The sequence below is a fragment of the Prionailurus bengalensis genome, chromosome A2, assembly GCF_016509475.1.
Source record: "Prionailurus bengalensis isolate Pbe53 chromosome A2, Fcat_Pben_1.1_paternal_pri, whole genome shotgun sequence".
NCBI lineage: Eukaryota > Metazoa > Chordata > Mammalia > Carnivora > Felidae > Prionailurus > Prionailurus bengalensis.
The window spans coordinates 165,032,943-165,048,062 of NC_057348.1; the positions used below are offsets into that span (position 1 = coordinate 165,032,943).

At 52.0% G+C, this 15,120-nt stretch overlaps 1 protein-coding gene across 5 annotated transcripts in view; it reads left to right on the top strand.

Annotated features, from left to right (window-relative positions):
- DPP6 (dipeptidyl peptidase like 6) overlaps positions 1-15,120 on the top strand; it is a 945,711-nt gene that overhangs the window by 243,218 nt on the left and 687,373 nt on the right. The window lies entirely within an intron of this gene.

Consider the following 15,120-nt stretch of genomic DNA (forward strand, 5'->3'; position numbering starts at 1 on the left):
TGTGTCTCACGTCAAACTTTTTAGTTCCCAAAGATGATGAATCAGAAATTCCTTCAGGGAGGACTGCAGATGTGGTAGGGCATGAGTCTTACCTGTTCCATCACTTACTTTATTTGGGGGGCAAGTGGGAACAATTCCTTGAAAGACAGGTGCACATGCTGGCAGTGTGCAGGGGTTAGGGGTGCAGGGACTGGGCAGTGGGAGGGATGCTAGGTAGGACACTAAATGGCCATGGCGGAAGCCAGCACAGGCCTGCAGGGTGTCAACGAGGGCCAGCCTTAGAGCCGAGGCTCTGGGTCCTTGACGGGAAACCTTCCAAGTCAGGGAAGTGGTGGTTGGTTCACAGGGGGAGGCTCTGAAGGTTCTCGGTGTGGAGAACAGTCTCGGTCCCTGACTCTGCCCTTGGCATTCGCTACGCTTTTCCATCTTAGTGGATTCGGGATGAGGTTATTTGCTCTGTGGGAACGGAGAGGTACGTGTCTTCATCTGAATAATAGGAAACGTCAGCAGAAACATCTAGCTGTAGCCCGGTATCTTTCTCCCCAATTAGCACCCTGCCTATGGTCATTTAATCGCCATTTTGTATGTGGGAAAAGTGTCATGAATTTCTCTTCCTTTCTTCTAGATTTTTGAGCTTCTCTCAAATTCAGCCCCCGAATGACGGGTTATCTATTAAAAGGAGAGGGGGATGCCATGAGAGACAGGGGTGCCGTTTCTATAGAAACGGGAGCTGGCTGTGATGAGCCGGGGCATCTGGCTTCCTTGTTGGGCTGCTGGCCTCACTGAATACTCAATCACTGCTATGCTTCCTTGTTGATGTCCTGCGGCTCTGACGGGATCACATCAGTCAGCAGGGCTGTTGTTTGCACAGGTACAAGGAGAACACCTGAGCAGAATCCTAATGCTCCCGTGCCCGCCTCCCCATGGTCTTTCTCATGCCACCTCTGCTCCAACAGGTCTTGTCTTTCACCACAGCTGGGGAGAAAGCAGTCTTGCCTTCCGAGCCTTTTATTGCTCCTGGGACTCATCGTGGTGTCTCTGAAGCAGGAAAGGACCTTGAGTGGTCATTGCTGGCCCTCAGTGTCTCCCACTTCCTCTTACAGACACCATCTTCCTACTTTAATGGGCTTCCAGGAAAGGTTTGCCCATCATCATCCAAGATCTGCTTGGTCTTGCCCACCCAGTTCATGGCAGGCAGGTCAAGGGCATCACCTTCGCTCTGACCTCACTAGGAGAGCTGCCCTCAGCATCCTCTGCCCCATGTCAGAGCTGCCCAGCCACTCCTGCGCTGGGAACCATGCGAGGGCCCCTCACTTCTCTCTCTCAGAGTAAAAGCCAAGGTTCCTACAATGAACGAAGGGCCTGTGACGATGTGCCTCCCCACTCTCACCCTGTGGTCTTCTCCTTGGCCGTTCCACCTGCTGGAACGTTCTTCCCAGGTGTCCTGCCGGTCTTTGCTAAAGTGCTACTTTCTCAAAGACTCTACACTGCCCACCCCATTCAAAATTGCATCACTCCTGATACTCCCTACCCTGCTCAGGTGGAAGGTGTTTATCATCTTCCAGAAAATTATATAATTTTCTTTTTATGCCTGTGTTATTTTTGGCCCCCGCCCCCTACAGCCCCCATCAGGACATTGGCTGAACTAGCATAAGGGACTGTGGCTGGTTTGTCCTCTGATGTATCCAGGCACCCGGTACAGTGCCTGGTGCCCCCAAGGTTCTCGGTGAGTATTTGTCAAATGACGAGCGAACGAATGGTATCCTGCCTGAAAAGTCTGTCTTTGCTTCTGTCTGAATAATCACGTTCCTTTAACCGTGTTCTCAGGACTTCTTCTGAAATTGAAAGGTTCTAAAATTAGTGCTCTGAACCTCGTACGTGGTTGATCACGACTGTCTGCAAATAGATTCTCTCCTTTTTGGGATTTTCTTTATTATTTGATTCTGAACAGTGGAAGTTGGCTCTTCCAACTCAAGACTGTAGTTGAGAAGATGAAACGGTTATTAGGGAAACAGCAGGCTTTACTTTTGTAGGATCTGCTTTAAATGTCAGTGTCTAGCGTTTGTAATATTTTGTCTGAATTTAAAAATAAGTGCGAGTGAAATATACATTTCCTACGCACGACTATTTTTGCTGGCTCTTTTTGTGGTTATCAGCAAAAGTAGTAGAAAAGAAGGTCCCATTGGGAAAAATGCGTATCTTTGGGAAGAAGAGATTCCTATAAATACAAGAAGGTGATAAGTTGGTTTTGATTAGAAATTCCTATTACCTAATTTGCAATTTAAGCGAAAGCAAAAGATCGCAGCTTGGTTTTCCATGGTTCCGTGACCGTTGGCAGGTGGAAAGTCAACTCAGAGTATTTTGGAATCGTATGTCATTAGCGGAATACTGAAGTTCCCAGACCAAAACGCTCAGTTTCTGCTAGAGGAACTGTGCCTGGGTGCTTAGCCCGGGGCTCTTTTCCTGTCTCTAGTGTCCATTTTTATAATACAGTCATGACTTAGCTGCACTTACGAGGGGGCTGAGACCAGAGACTGCCACCCCTGTTTGATCCCTATTCCCTCTGCTCCGCCCAGCTGAGTGGCCTGGCGGCTCAAGGCTGTGCTGACACTTTGACTCAAGTTTCCATCAACAAATTGTGCAAAATGAAGATTGGCTGTTTTATTTTCTGTTGCCAGACAAGGGTTGGCTTGCACGTATGTGTCGTGAGTGCTCTCTTGCCCACCCCGAACTGGGCTGAGCTGTTTAAGAACAAGGAAGAAAGCGCAGCAGCCCTCCAATCGGGAGAGGGTCTGCGTCACGGGCACATTTGGAAGGGGTAATCAGAGAGCTGTGGGAAGGCTACATCCTTCGTCCAAAGATGTGCTAATAAGCACGTGGAGTTCTGGAGCTGTCAGATGGGGCCAGAGTGCACGCAATTAGATAGAGATGATGCAACCCATAATAAGGAGATGCATCGCTGGGCGTGGGGAGCTCTCTGACCCCTGCACTGAAGTAGTCCAAGTGCCTGAGGACACTTAGAGCCAAAAGACTCACCAAAGCACGTTTTCTGCTGTGATTACTTAAGGAGTAGGGATGTGAGTTGATGTGCCCAGGTTTCCAAGTTCAGCATCCAGTTCAAGTCCCGGGAGAGAGAGGGGTCTGTGGTGCATGTGAAAAGCCACTGCACACCCCCACAGTTGGCTCTCCATGCCTGAGAGGACCCAGTGGGCCCCAGACACCTGCAGCACTGCCAGCCGCTGGAAGGGCAGTGCAGGTGGGATCTACCCAGCAGGGCCTCTGCCGCCCCTCCCACCCCCCGCCTTTACATCTGTGAGGAGTCAGGGTGTGTGGTTTCAGGGGCACTGGGATGATCCCAGGGCCACTGCACTGAGCGTCTCACGGTTGGAACGTAGTCACCTGCCGATTGTTGGAGACACGCATGTGGCCCGAGGAAGAGGCATGAGGCCACTGGGTATTTGGCGGGAGTCAAGAGAGGGAAACCTCTCAGGTAAGACAGCAGAGCTGCTCTGGAAACAGAGCTCGGGGAGTGAAGGGCGTTCAGCCAGGAAGGTCAAGGGTGTGTATTCGGTGCTGTGTCGGCCAGTGAATGCCCACTATGACTGCGTCAGAGAAGCCAGACTCCCCTCCTCCCCCGCCCCAGGCTTTGGTTTGGAGACGTGAGCTTCAAACTGTGCTTCCCCGAGTCATAGCGCTCCTGATGAGGGCCAAAGGAGGAACAGGAGACAGGGCCAGTGGAACGTGGCCCCTTCCGTACAGCAGCTGCACTTTTAAGGCTATTTCCTTGTTGATACGAGTTGACATGAAACAGTGTATTGGGACAACACAAGCCCTTCTTGAGTAACAGCCCAAGGACCAGCAAACTCACACGTACCGGAGCTGACGTGGCAGTTTACCAACGCGTCGCATGCAGAATTCACTGAGGCGCACACCTAACGTCACGTTACCGCCAGTAGGGCTCCATTTCTGGTTTCCGTTTCTTGTTCCCAGGGTCTTCATCGCGGGCAGCGTGGCTCAGTGGGTGGGTGTACGACCCTCGACTCAGACCCCCTGAGCTTGAGTACTGACTGACTCTTCCCGCCATTTACTCATTGCTTAGCCCCCAGAAGTTACTTAACTGTTTCTGGACTCTGTCTTTTTATTTATACAGTTAGGAGAAATAAATCATGGTATCTTTCTCACCAGTTGGTTAGGAAGTTTAAGTTAATATGTGGGAAACACTTAAAATAGTCCCTGGCGTGCCATGCATCATCACGACGTCATGAAGTCCTTATTGAAAGATGTAGTTGTTCTAGAAAGGATGGGTGGAGGGCTGGTGTGCTTTTAGGACACAGTGGCGTGGAGCTGGAGGTAGAGGGATGTGGGAAGCCCTCCAGTAATCACAGCTGCACTGAATATTAACCATAATCCCTTGTGCCTGAAACTTAACTATAATGTTGATAGGTGGGTTGATTTAGTGGTCTGGTTAGGACAGCTGGACTGAGGGGCAGCATGGTTTTGGGGGGGCTGATGGTGTCACCATTAACTACCAGTTCCCTCAGCGTGGCTCCGTGTTCCATCCCCCCTGTGTGGCATTCCTGGAGGAAACGCGGGGATTTGGAACTAGAGGTCCTAGGTCACACTCCCCTCCGGAGACGACAGTAGATGAGGAAGCACAAGCTGACCCCTAGATTAACCCTGAGAGCCTTGGCACACCATCAGAGAACACAGACTTGCTCACCAGGGCTGTTCACGGACATCCTCCAGGGCCAGGCCCTGCCTTAAAACGAAAGTAGGAAATGGTTATTGAGAAACGTTACTTCCCTCGGGAGTCCCTTTCATGATTGAGAATCCAAAGTATGATACATCATGCGTGCCCAGCACGGTGGGCAGAACGGGTCCAGCTAGAAGACGTGGAAGAAAGAATCGTGGGTGAGCCAGCTGTGAGTTGAAGGAACGTGGAAATAGGTTGTCCAGCCTGAGAACTAGGAACCGGGATCCCCAGCAAGCGCGGTCTTGTGAACCAGAGTGGAATAGTGGAAAATGGCCAGATGCAGGTGTGACTACAGCAGTTTTAAAAACAAAGGACGTAGGTCCCTGGGTGGCTCAGTCGGTTGGGCGGCCGACTTCGGCTCAGGTCATGATCTCACGGTCCGTGAGTTCGAGCCCCGCGTCGGGCTCTGTGCTGACAGCTCAGAGCCTGGAGCCTGTTTCAGATTCTGTGTCTCCCTCTCTCTGACCCTCCCCTGTTCATGATCTGTCTCTCTCTGTCTCAAAAATAAATAAACGTTAAAAAAATTTTTTTAAAAATAAATAAAAACAAAGAACGTTCTCACTGTGAACAGAGATCTTAAACCACTTCCCATGATGTTTCTCAGACGCTTCGACATAACGCCTGAATTTTAATTACCTCTTCCTCTATTAGCAGTTATACTGGCAATGTTTCCATTAAAACTTTCCAGAAGTCTCTTCGTTTCGGCTCACCAGAAACCAGAGAGTTGGCCACTGTGTTGTATCCGCCGAATCCTCACTTGAAGTGGTTTCTGAGGTTCTCTGAGGTTGGAAAGCCTCTGCACTCAACCAGCACACTCTTCTCTTCCCCAAACAAAGCACACAGAGCCAGCATTGTGTCCAGGGAGTCTTTGGAGAGTTTTCTACAAACTCAGAGATCCTTAGGCTCCAGATACCCTGGGATTGGCCCACTGGGTCAATGGAAGCCATGGAGAGGTATCACGTGCCATGAACTGCCCGATGGTCAACTCTAGTGGATAAAACAACATGGCATCCCAGGTGTGCCTGCCGCCCGCTCACCGTGTAGGAGCTAATGCACCGTACATGTAACTGGAGCCTCAAGGGTTCTGGAAAGATCTGGTAGCATCGCTGGCACCTGTCTCACTGTCTGGACGGGTGTCACTCAAAGCTTGTTGCCTTCCAAGCTGGCTTCCCAAAGAAGGGCCTTCCCAAGGAGGCATGCATCGAGATGCTTTGTGAACAGAAATACATTTAGGGAAAGACTGAAGGAAAATGTCTGTTTCACCCAGCTCACCTCCAGGGCAAGGTGTGCAAACTGCAGCCAAGCCAGGTAGGAATGAGAAGGAAGAATCTGTGTCTGTCTTTGGAGAAGCTCCCAGGAGTCCCGACACCTTGCTTGCAGGGAGGAGCGTAGCCCGTATTTCCTTTCATGACACAAGTCTTGCTCAACGTCGAAAAGTCTGAGCACATCCGATTGTTCTGAATCACCAGCTCCTGGCATGTTTCCTAGTCTGTGCGGCTCCAGTACTGGCCTGTTCTCACGTTCACAGCGCTCCGACAAATTCTGGTGACGGGTAGAATATAAGATTTCACTTAAAAATACAATTATGAAGAACCTAATTTAATCTAATTCTTTTACCATCAGTCATATTTGTGTATATTTAACTGTCAGCTTTGCCGTTCCTTTGAAATAAGATTGGATCTTTGTTAACACAGAGCTTAGGGGAAACCACACACAGGGATTTTCCAGGCTGTCCTTTTTAAAGTCTCTGCTTGTGCAGAAAAGGGTTCATGGTCAAAAAGTTCGGGAAGCATTGAATTCTTCAAGCTCACTTGATTTGCTTTATTTAAAAAAAAAATTTTTTTAACGTTTATTTATTTTTTGAGACAGAGACAGAGCATGAACAGGGGAGGGGCAGAGAGAGAGGGAGACACAGAATCGGAAGCAGGCTCCAGGCTCTGAGCCGTCAGCCCAGAGCCCGACGTGGGGCTCGAACTCACAGACCGCGAGATCGTGACCTGAGCCGAAGTCGGACGCTCAACCGACTGAGCCACCCAGGCGCCCCTCACTTGATTTGCTTTCAATGAGAACTTCACACTGAGTGTTACCACCTAAGGTGTGTGTGCATATGGTAGGAAGTCCCACTTGTTTGTGTCTGCCTGTGGCAGTGGCAGGATTTGGAGGCAGATTTCGGGTCAGGAAGAGGAAATCTGCATTTCTGGCCCCCACAGGCTCCTCTGGTTACTTTACATCATATCCAGGTGAAAAAGTCAGCCAGTCTCCAGTGGCCTTAGTTTTCTGCGGCTGCTGTGACAAACCGTACAAACTGGGTGTCTCAGAACAACAGACATGTGCTGTCTCCCTTAGGTCTGAAATCAAGGGGTCGGCAGGGCCGTGCTCCCTCCGAAACCTCCAGGGAGGACCCACTCTTGGTCTTCTAGCTTCTGGGGGCGCCGGGTGTGCCTTGGCTTGTGGCCCCGTCCCTGGAGTCCCTCCCTCCGTGTTTACATGACAGTTCTGCCTGTGTGTCTCTTCCCTTCTTTTTTTTTTTTAATTTTTTTTCAACGTTTATTTATTTTTGGGACAGAGAGAGACAGAGCATGAATGGGGGAGGGGCAGAGAGAGAGGGAGACACAGAATCGGAAATAGGCTCCAGGCTCTGAGCCATCAGCCCAGAGCCCGACGCGGGGCTCGAACTCCCGGACCGCGAGATCGTGACCTGGCTGAAGTCGGACGCTTAACCGACTGCGCCACCCAGGCACCCCTCTCTTCCCTTCTTATGAGGACAGCAGGCACATTGAATTCGGGGTCCACCCTACCCCAGCATGACTTCACCTTAACTAAATTACATCTCCAGTGACCCTGTTTCCAAAATACGATCACATTTTGAGATACTGGAGGTTAGAGCGGTACACCTTTTTTTTCGCAGGCGTGGGGGCATAGCCCAACTCATTAACACTGACTTACTGACTTTTGTCTCAAAGCATATCATTTTTAGGTTATTTAAAATATTTGGGGGATGACTGTGTTTCTCGGAACTTTAAGGAACACATCTTCGTCGCTCAATTTGACTCATCCGCTCTGTGCAGTGGACTGTTTATTGAATCATTATTGCCATTTGATTGGTGCTTCCTGTTTTTGGTGACGTTTCCTTTGGGAAAAGCCATTGGGGGAGGAGGAGAGGGAACTGATTTGGAGATAAATAATTAGGACAGTCTCAGTGGTGAGATGTCATGCATTTTGCTCTGGGGGATTCGCAGCTGATTAGGGCCATGTCACAGCTGGATGCGTTAAACAGGAAAGGGATTCTTGGGCTAGTTGGTGCCACCAGACTTATGGAATGACAGTAAGACGTTGCAAACCTGAGATGTCAACCATCGTCTGGTCTGTGGATGGCTCACTTCATTCCGTAAGGACTTCTGATGGGCCTGTTGTAAGATGCTGCATGCTGTGTTGTTCTGGGAACCCAGACATAGCTAATTTTGTGACTGCAAAACCCCGGGGCACATACACCTGCTTCTGTCACCCTACTGTTGGGAGCACTGGAGAGGATGCTGCCGGCAAGGTCATTGTCAGAGGAGGAGGCGTGGCTTTGTTTCTATTTCCGATTTCTTTCTTCCTACCCAAAACAGATTGCAAGCATGAATTGGCGGGGTGGGGGAGGGGCGAAAACAAAAGTAGAGAGCTTCTAGACTGCAAACAGAAAACCTGTGTGTCTTCTGCGCTGTCACAGCATGAAAGTGTCTGGAATCTCATGCTTGAAAGTATCCAGACAGTACAACGTCCACGCCTAGACCCAGTGCTGGCTCCCAGTGGACAAAGGTTCTGGCCTCATTTCTCCCCTGCCCCTGAGGTGTGGGGCGTGAGCTCTGGGAGGCAGAAGGTAGGAGAAGGGTATGTAGTGACCACTCACATGAGAGGTGGGGGTTCCTGGGAAGCCAGTCCTAACCTGTATGTTCCAAACCTGTATCCAGAGGAGTAGTTTGGTGATGTCAGATACCCCCCCTAATATGACCCTTGGTCCAGCGTTGCAGCACAGGAGGACCATGGGGAGGACCGTGGGGAGAGGTACTCAGGGCTGCAGGGGAACGTTTCGATCCTCCCCGCCGTGAGCACTGCCCACGCCTCTCTGCGTGGGCTTGGCCAGGTGCTATTTCTGTCCCTATGCTAGCAATCGCTCGTGTCCCTGTTGTCCCCAGCTGCACATACGTGGATACCGGTATTTCTTTGTTGAACACACTTTGCCTTCTCCGCCTTGCAACTTGGGCTACAGTTTATTTATTTTTTTAATTTTTTTTAACGTTTATTTATTTTTGAGACAGAGAGAGACAGAGCATGAACAGGGGAGGGGCACAGAGAGAGGGAGACACAGAATCTGAAACAGGCTCCAGGCTCTGAGCAGTCAGCACAGAGCCCGACGTGGGGCTCGAACTCACGGACAGTGAGATCATGACCTGAGCCGAAGTTGGACGCTTAACCGACCGAGCCACCCAGGCGCCCCTGGGCTACAGTTTGTATTCTCTGCTGTCTTGGTGGAAGCTTTTAGGGGAGGTAGCCTCCTTTAATGGCCCCTCTTCCTGAAAGCCACCCTAATCCCTTAATCTGGATTCAAGGTCTTTGTGACGGGCACCTGGGATGCCCTGTGCGCACAGCTGTGGGGGCATCTATCACACCTCACCGGAAGCCGCTTGCGTTTTCTTCCTTTTCCACTGGCATCTGAGCTTCCGGAGGACAAGGCATGGGACACGGGCTCCCAGGGGCCAGAGGACTGCAGGAGAGATACGAGTCCTGGCCACTCCAAGCGCCTCCAGGATCCAGCCCTGTGCCTCTACTGTGATCTTAACTCAGAGTCTGCGTTGCTGCATCTGCCTGGCATTCTGTTTATTCACTGTTTCACCTAACAAACAGTCCAGGGTGGAAACGAGGACATAAATGATACATTGCCAAGGCCAAACATGAAGGAGTAGGAACGTCTAGAGCAGCCTCCTCAAAGGGCACCCCAAAGTCGCTGGCATTTCTCCATTATTCATTATTTCCTTCCCAGACACCTCATTTCATGCTGTGACCAATTTAAAAGAAATGAGGTTATTTTTAAGATGTGCCCTTTCAAAGAGCAACAGCCACATCTCCCTTGGGGTTTCCGGCTCCTTCCCAGGCAGTGGGTAAAAATCCGTGTTGGGGGACGAAAAATAAAAGGGAAGAGTTTATCTGGGAAAGAAAGAAATGTAAAATGTCACAAGCCATTAAAAGCGGCACTGCCTTTGCTCTGCTTTTTGTCCAGTCTGTCAAATGACTACGTGTATACCTCAGGGGACGCTTTCTGCCACAAGTTTGCTTTCCAAGATGACCCATTTCTGCTGTCGGTTGGGACTCGAGCTTCGTCTTTATATGCCTACGGCAGGGCGCCTCTCCGGGCAGCCCCTCCCTGTGAAGCCCTCCTCCTGCGGGCCCTGCACCTGACCCCTTGGCCTTCCTTCCAACATCCCGTGCTCTGTCTTGCCCCCACAGTCATCTGCTAGCCCTCTGTCCCTTTCCACAGCTAGAAAGCAGCTAGTCCCCCTTCCTTGTTGATGGATGACAGGTGCGGGTGCCGAGTTCTCTGGGAGGTGAGTTTTGGACATTGGGGATAGGACAGATCAACGGTTCCGTCCACCTTGCCCCGGGCGGTAGGTGTTGAACGTGAAGTGTCTTCGCTGAGATGGTTTCTCCACACACCCGGCCTCCTTGCTAGGTCAGCGATCTTTAAGTGCAAGGGCATGCTGTATTCCCTTGGGAACCCCCGATGTTTGAAATAGAGCTTGTATCACATACGTGTTTGGCGTGTAGGCGGAACATCGTGAATTGGCGGGAGATACACGTTTCCTTGGATCGTTTGCGAAACGTCTGCACCTCTCTGCTATTTGAAATAAAAAATCTTAAAAACTATAGTAGAGATGTAGATAAAACTGGCTTTCCAGATCACCGGTCTGGTGCAGGGACTGGCAGACTTCTTCTGGAAGAGCCAGATCTGTAAATAGTCTTGGCTGTGAGGGTGACACAGTCTGTCACATCCATGCCACCCTGCGGGCGTGGCACGGAAGGAGCCGCGCACAGTGGCCGCGTGCCGAAGACACCTTGCTGATGAAAATGGGCAGAGGCAGCTTTGGCACACAGGAAGCAGTTTGCAGACTCCCGAGTTACAGGAAGCAGATGTGGGGAGCAGCGTAGACGTGAGTCACTGCCTGCAGACCCAAGATGAGCGGACTCACCCATGTATTGGGAAAATAAACCCGAAGGCTCGGAGGGACCTTTCGATCAAAACCGGCGACCCAGACAGTAAAGAATCTCACAGCGGATGTGAGACAGCCAGAGGCCAATCAGCCTCGGACGCTGATTTGCCAGCGCAGCCGCGGAGAGCGGTGGTTTGGGCTCTGGAAGGGGTCGGTGTGAAACCCTGACCGAGCAGGTGGCGAGCGGCGGTGAGAAGCAGCCGGTGCGGGGAAGATGCCAGCGTCAGGTTATAGAGCCACAGCGTCCAGGAGAAAAGAGAAGAACCCGACAGCACACGCAAAGGGGACTTTAAGAAGGAGAGAGTCCACATGTTCCTCCTGTGACACAGCAGACACCGCCCGGGGCTGGATGGTGGGACGGACAGTGCTGTGAGAACTGGGGGGAAACAGTGGGAATAAATACAATTCACTGCACACTCGAGTTCCGTTAGCGGGAAATCGGATTTGGGTTTCATTTCTGTCACTAGCAACAGGCATCGACTTTAAGGGACGAGGGGAACATTTGCCGTTTAGGGCATTATTTTTGCAAGGGCGTATCGGTACAGTGCTAATAAGGCCATTTTATGTATTTACTTATTTTGTTTTATTTTTTAACTTTTTTAAATGTTTATTTTTGAATGAGAGAGAGAGAGAGAGAGAGAGAGAGAGAGACCAAGTGGGGAGGGACAGAGGAGGGAGACACAGAATCCGAAGCAGGCTCCCGGCTCTGAGCTGTCAGCACAGAGCCCGACGTGGGGCTCGAACTCACGAATCAAGAGATCACGACCTGAGCCGAAGTCGGATGCTTAACCGACTGAGCCGCCCAGGAGCCCCTAATAAGGCCATCTTAAAGCCTCTTTCAGTAATGGACCCCAATGCCCTCACTTGGCTTCATTGAAGAGCTCCATGAAGACAGATAATCAAAAACTTCACTGTGGGTTTCCAGCCTTGGTGGGCCATTCCCCCGTGTTGACAGCCACATGCCTTTTCTGCCCTCTCTGCTTTAAAATCTCACCACCCTTTCAGGGGCTCCTGGGTGGCTCAGTCGGTTAAGCGTCCGGCTTCGGCTCAGGTCATGATGTTGCGGTCCGTGAGTTCAAGCCCCGCGTCGGGCTCTGTGCTGACTGCTCGGAGCCTGGAGCCTGCTTCGGATTCTGTGTCTCCCTCTCCCTCTGCCCTTCCCCCTCTCCCTCTGCCCTTCCCCCACTCGCAGTCTCTGTCTCTGTCTCTCTCTCTCTCAAAAATAAACATTACGACAGTTTTTAAAAATCTCACCAACCTTTCAAGGACCAGATAGTGCCCTCCCCCCTTGCCAAGATAGCACTGCCTTGTCCGTCCATCTGTGAGCTTCAGCTGGCATTCCACTGTGATGGGGCCGGGGCCTGGGCTCTGCCTTACCTCATTCCACACATTAGCACCTACGTCTCAATCTCCTGTGACTTGGCTGGGTGCTAAGCAGGGCCCGTTATCAGTGCTCAAGGGCACACTCTCGGGTTGGGTCACTGCGGGGCTGACAGCACTGTCTGGAGGGCCCTCTGTGACTGCTGGCGCCCCCATCCCGGGCAAGGTCACGGGAAGGCCATCACGTGGTGTCCTCTGGGGTGGCCATACGGTGTCTCCACACAGCTACCCTTCCCTCCCCCCTGCCCACTGCCACGGTGTTCTCCCCACACCAGCCCCCCACCTTGACCTCGCCCGTGAGCGAGTCGGACGGAGTGAAGTTCCCTGAAACCACTCATCGCTTCCTGCCTGTGAGCCTTCACTCATTACCATCGCTCCCGTGCTGGTCTGTTGTCTTCCAGTCGTGAGTGGTGGGCACCTGCCCACGTGACTTACGCAAAACTGTAGCAAACTTTAGAACGAGCCACTGGCACCACTGAGGCAAAGGCAGTGTGTGTTTTCGAACGTAAGTCACGACTTCTGCCATATCTGGGAGCAGATGGTCCCGGAAGGGAAAACAGCTTGTCCCCTTGCTGTGCCCTCCGAAGCCCAGCTGTGAGCCCCAACTAGGCAGTTACACTGGGGGCCCATCGTCCCCTCCAGGCCCGTGTTTGTGGGCGAAGCAGAGCCCGAGGCATGGAGTGGGGCCAGGCCCGAGGGGGAGCTGCTCAGCCTGCCTGTCACCGCTGGGCCCCAGAGCGCGTCAGGGGCAGGTCAGATGGAGCAGAGCCTGAACAGGACCCAGTTCTGCTCCCGGGGGCTGGAGGTTCTTCTGACCTGCCTGCACGAGCGCTTCCCGATGGCAGCTGGGTTTTTTCCTCCTGCACAGCAGCCCTCCTGAGTCGCGCCTGCCCTAGGCATCCCCAGAATGTCCATATTTTAAATGTTGGAAACCTCCATTCTTCTTCCAAGGCTTCTCTTAGTATTTCTGTGATGACCGGGATAGATGTCAGCCACTACCCGGTTCCTGCTTGCTCGTGAACACACCGCCGTGCAGTTGGATAGCTGTGCACCTGCACAGCAGAGCCCTCTGCTGGCCTGCGTGAGGGCCAGGTGGCCCAGCTTCTGCTCAGCTGTGGTGCACGGAGCAAGCTGAAGGAGCGAGATGCCCAGCTCTAGAGCCCACCGGCTTTCGGATGGAACCCGCCATCACGAAAGGAAGGGGCGGGGGAGCTCACGAGAAGGGGGTCCTCAAGCAGGGCCTGGCGGGGGGGGGGGGCTTTAGAGTTTGGCTCTGTCGAGGGGGAGGAGTGGCAGAGAAGATGAGAGGCACGTAGAGATTGTGCAGGAGAGGGTTTGCTTATTCATACAACAGGCTTTCACTGAATATCGGCTACAGCGCGATGCGGGGCCAATGCCAGGGGATACAGACGTGCCCGAGTCTCAGTCTGGTGGGAGAGACAGGCGTGCAAATGAGCAAGAGAGTTGGGTATGTTGTGAGAAGGGTCCCAAGCAGCAACATCCAAGAGACCTGTCAGTGGTGATGGAAACACTCTGCATCTGTGCCGTCCCCTCCAGTAGCCGACACCTACCTGTGGCTGCTGAGCACGTGGCCTGTGCCACTGAATTTTAAATTGTAGTTAATCTTAACGTAGATAAATTTAAATAGCCGCAAGTACCTGGTGGCTACCATGCTGGGTAGCATGGGCTATAGGACCGGGATGAGGAGTTTGTATTCGGGCAAATAACGGGAAGACAGGTTGATGATGCGTTGGCTTGAAAACCCCCCTATTAATCTCTTTACGAGCGCAAGGATTCAGCATGCGGCACTCCATGAATAAAACAGTCCTTGCCTTCAGGTTTAACACATCACCTTATCTTACTATTAAGTGGTGGAGTATGCAGAGGGCCCTATGGGAGCAGGAAGAGAGAGACTTAATTCTGTCTCAAGGGTGTCGGGGAGCGTTTCCTGGGAGATAGGAGTGCCTACGATGATTCTTGACGGATTAATAGCAGATAACCATGGGAAGAAGGAGAAAGATATTTCAGGCTGAGGTGCTGGCTCCTTCAGAGCCACAGTGGCGTAAGAGAGCCCCGCGCATTCAGGTACTTGGGTGGCCTGAGGGATGGTGTCTGCGGGGCCGAGCGGGTAGAGGTGAGCCTCAGAGATGGATGGCGTGTCACGGGGCTCTTGCGTGGCGTTCCAGACTGACATGGTCCTTGCAAGGTGATGGAACGTCATGGCAAGCTGAAGCGGACACGTGGCCACGTCTTCTTCAGGTTTAATAAAAATCATTCTGCGTCCAGCCTGGAGGCCAGAGGCGTGGTGTTGGTCGAGGGAGAGGAATCGGGGGATGGGTGGGCAGAAGCTCTCGTCGAGACGGCTGCCGTGGCCTGCGAACAGAAGCGAGAAGGCAGAATGTCGACTGGTTGGAATTGCACGGGCTGTGAATGGGTTTCTTCTGATTGTGATGTGCGGCACCGACTTCCGTTCCTCTGTTTCCATTTCAGGCTTTTGTAAATGGCAGTGGTAACGCTAGGAAGAAGGGGGCAAGCGTGAGAAGTATTTAAGAGTTTGAGAAAGACTGAGAGACTTTGGTGATGGATTAGGTGAGAAAGGTGGGGTCGGTCAGTGTTATGGACTGGATCGGGCCAAATTCACACGCGGAAGTCCTAGCCCCCAACGTGATGGAATATGGGGATGGGCTATTGGGAGGTGGCGGGTTAGATGGGGCCTTGTGGGTGGGGCCCTGGTGATGA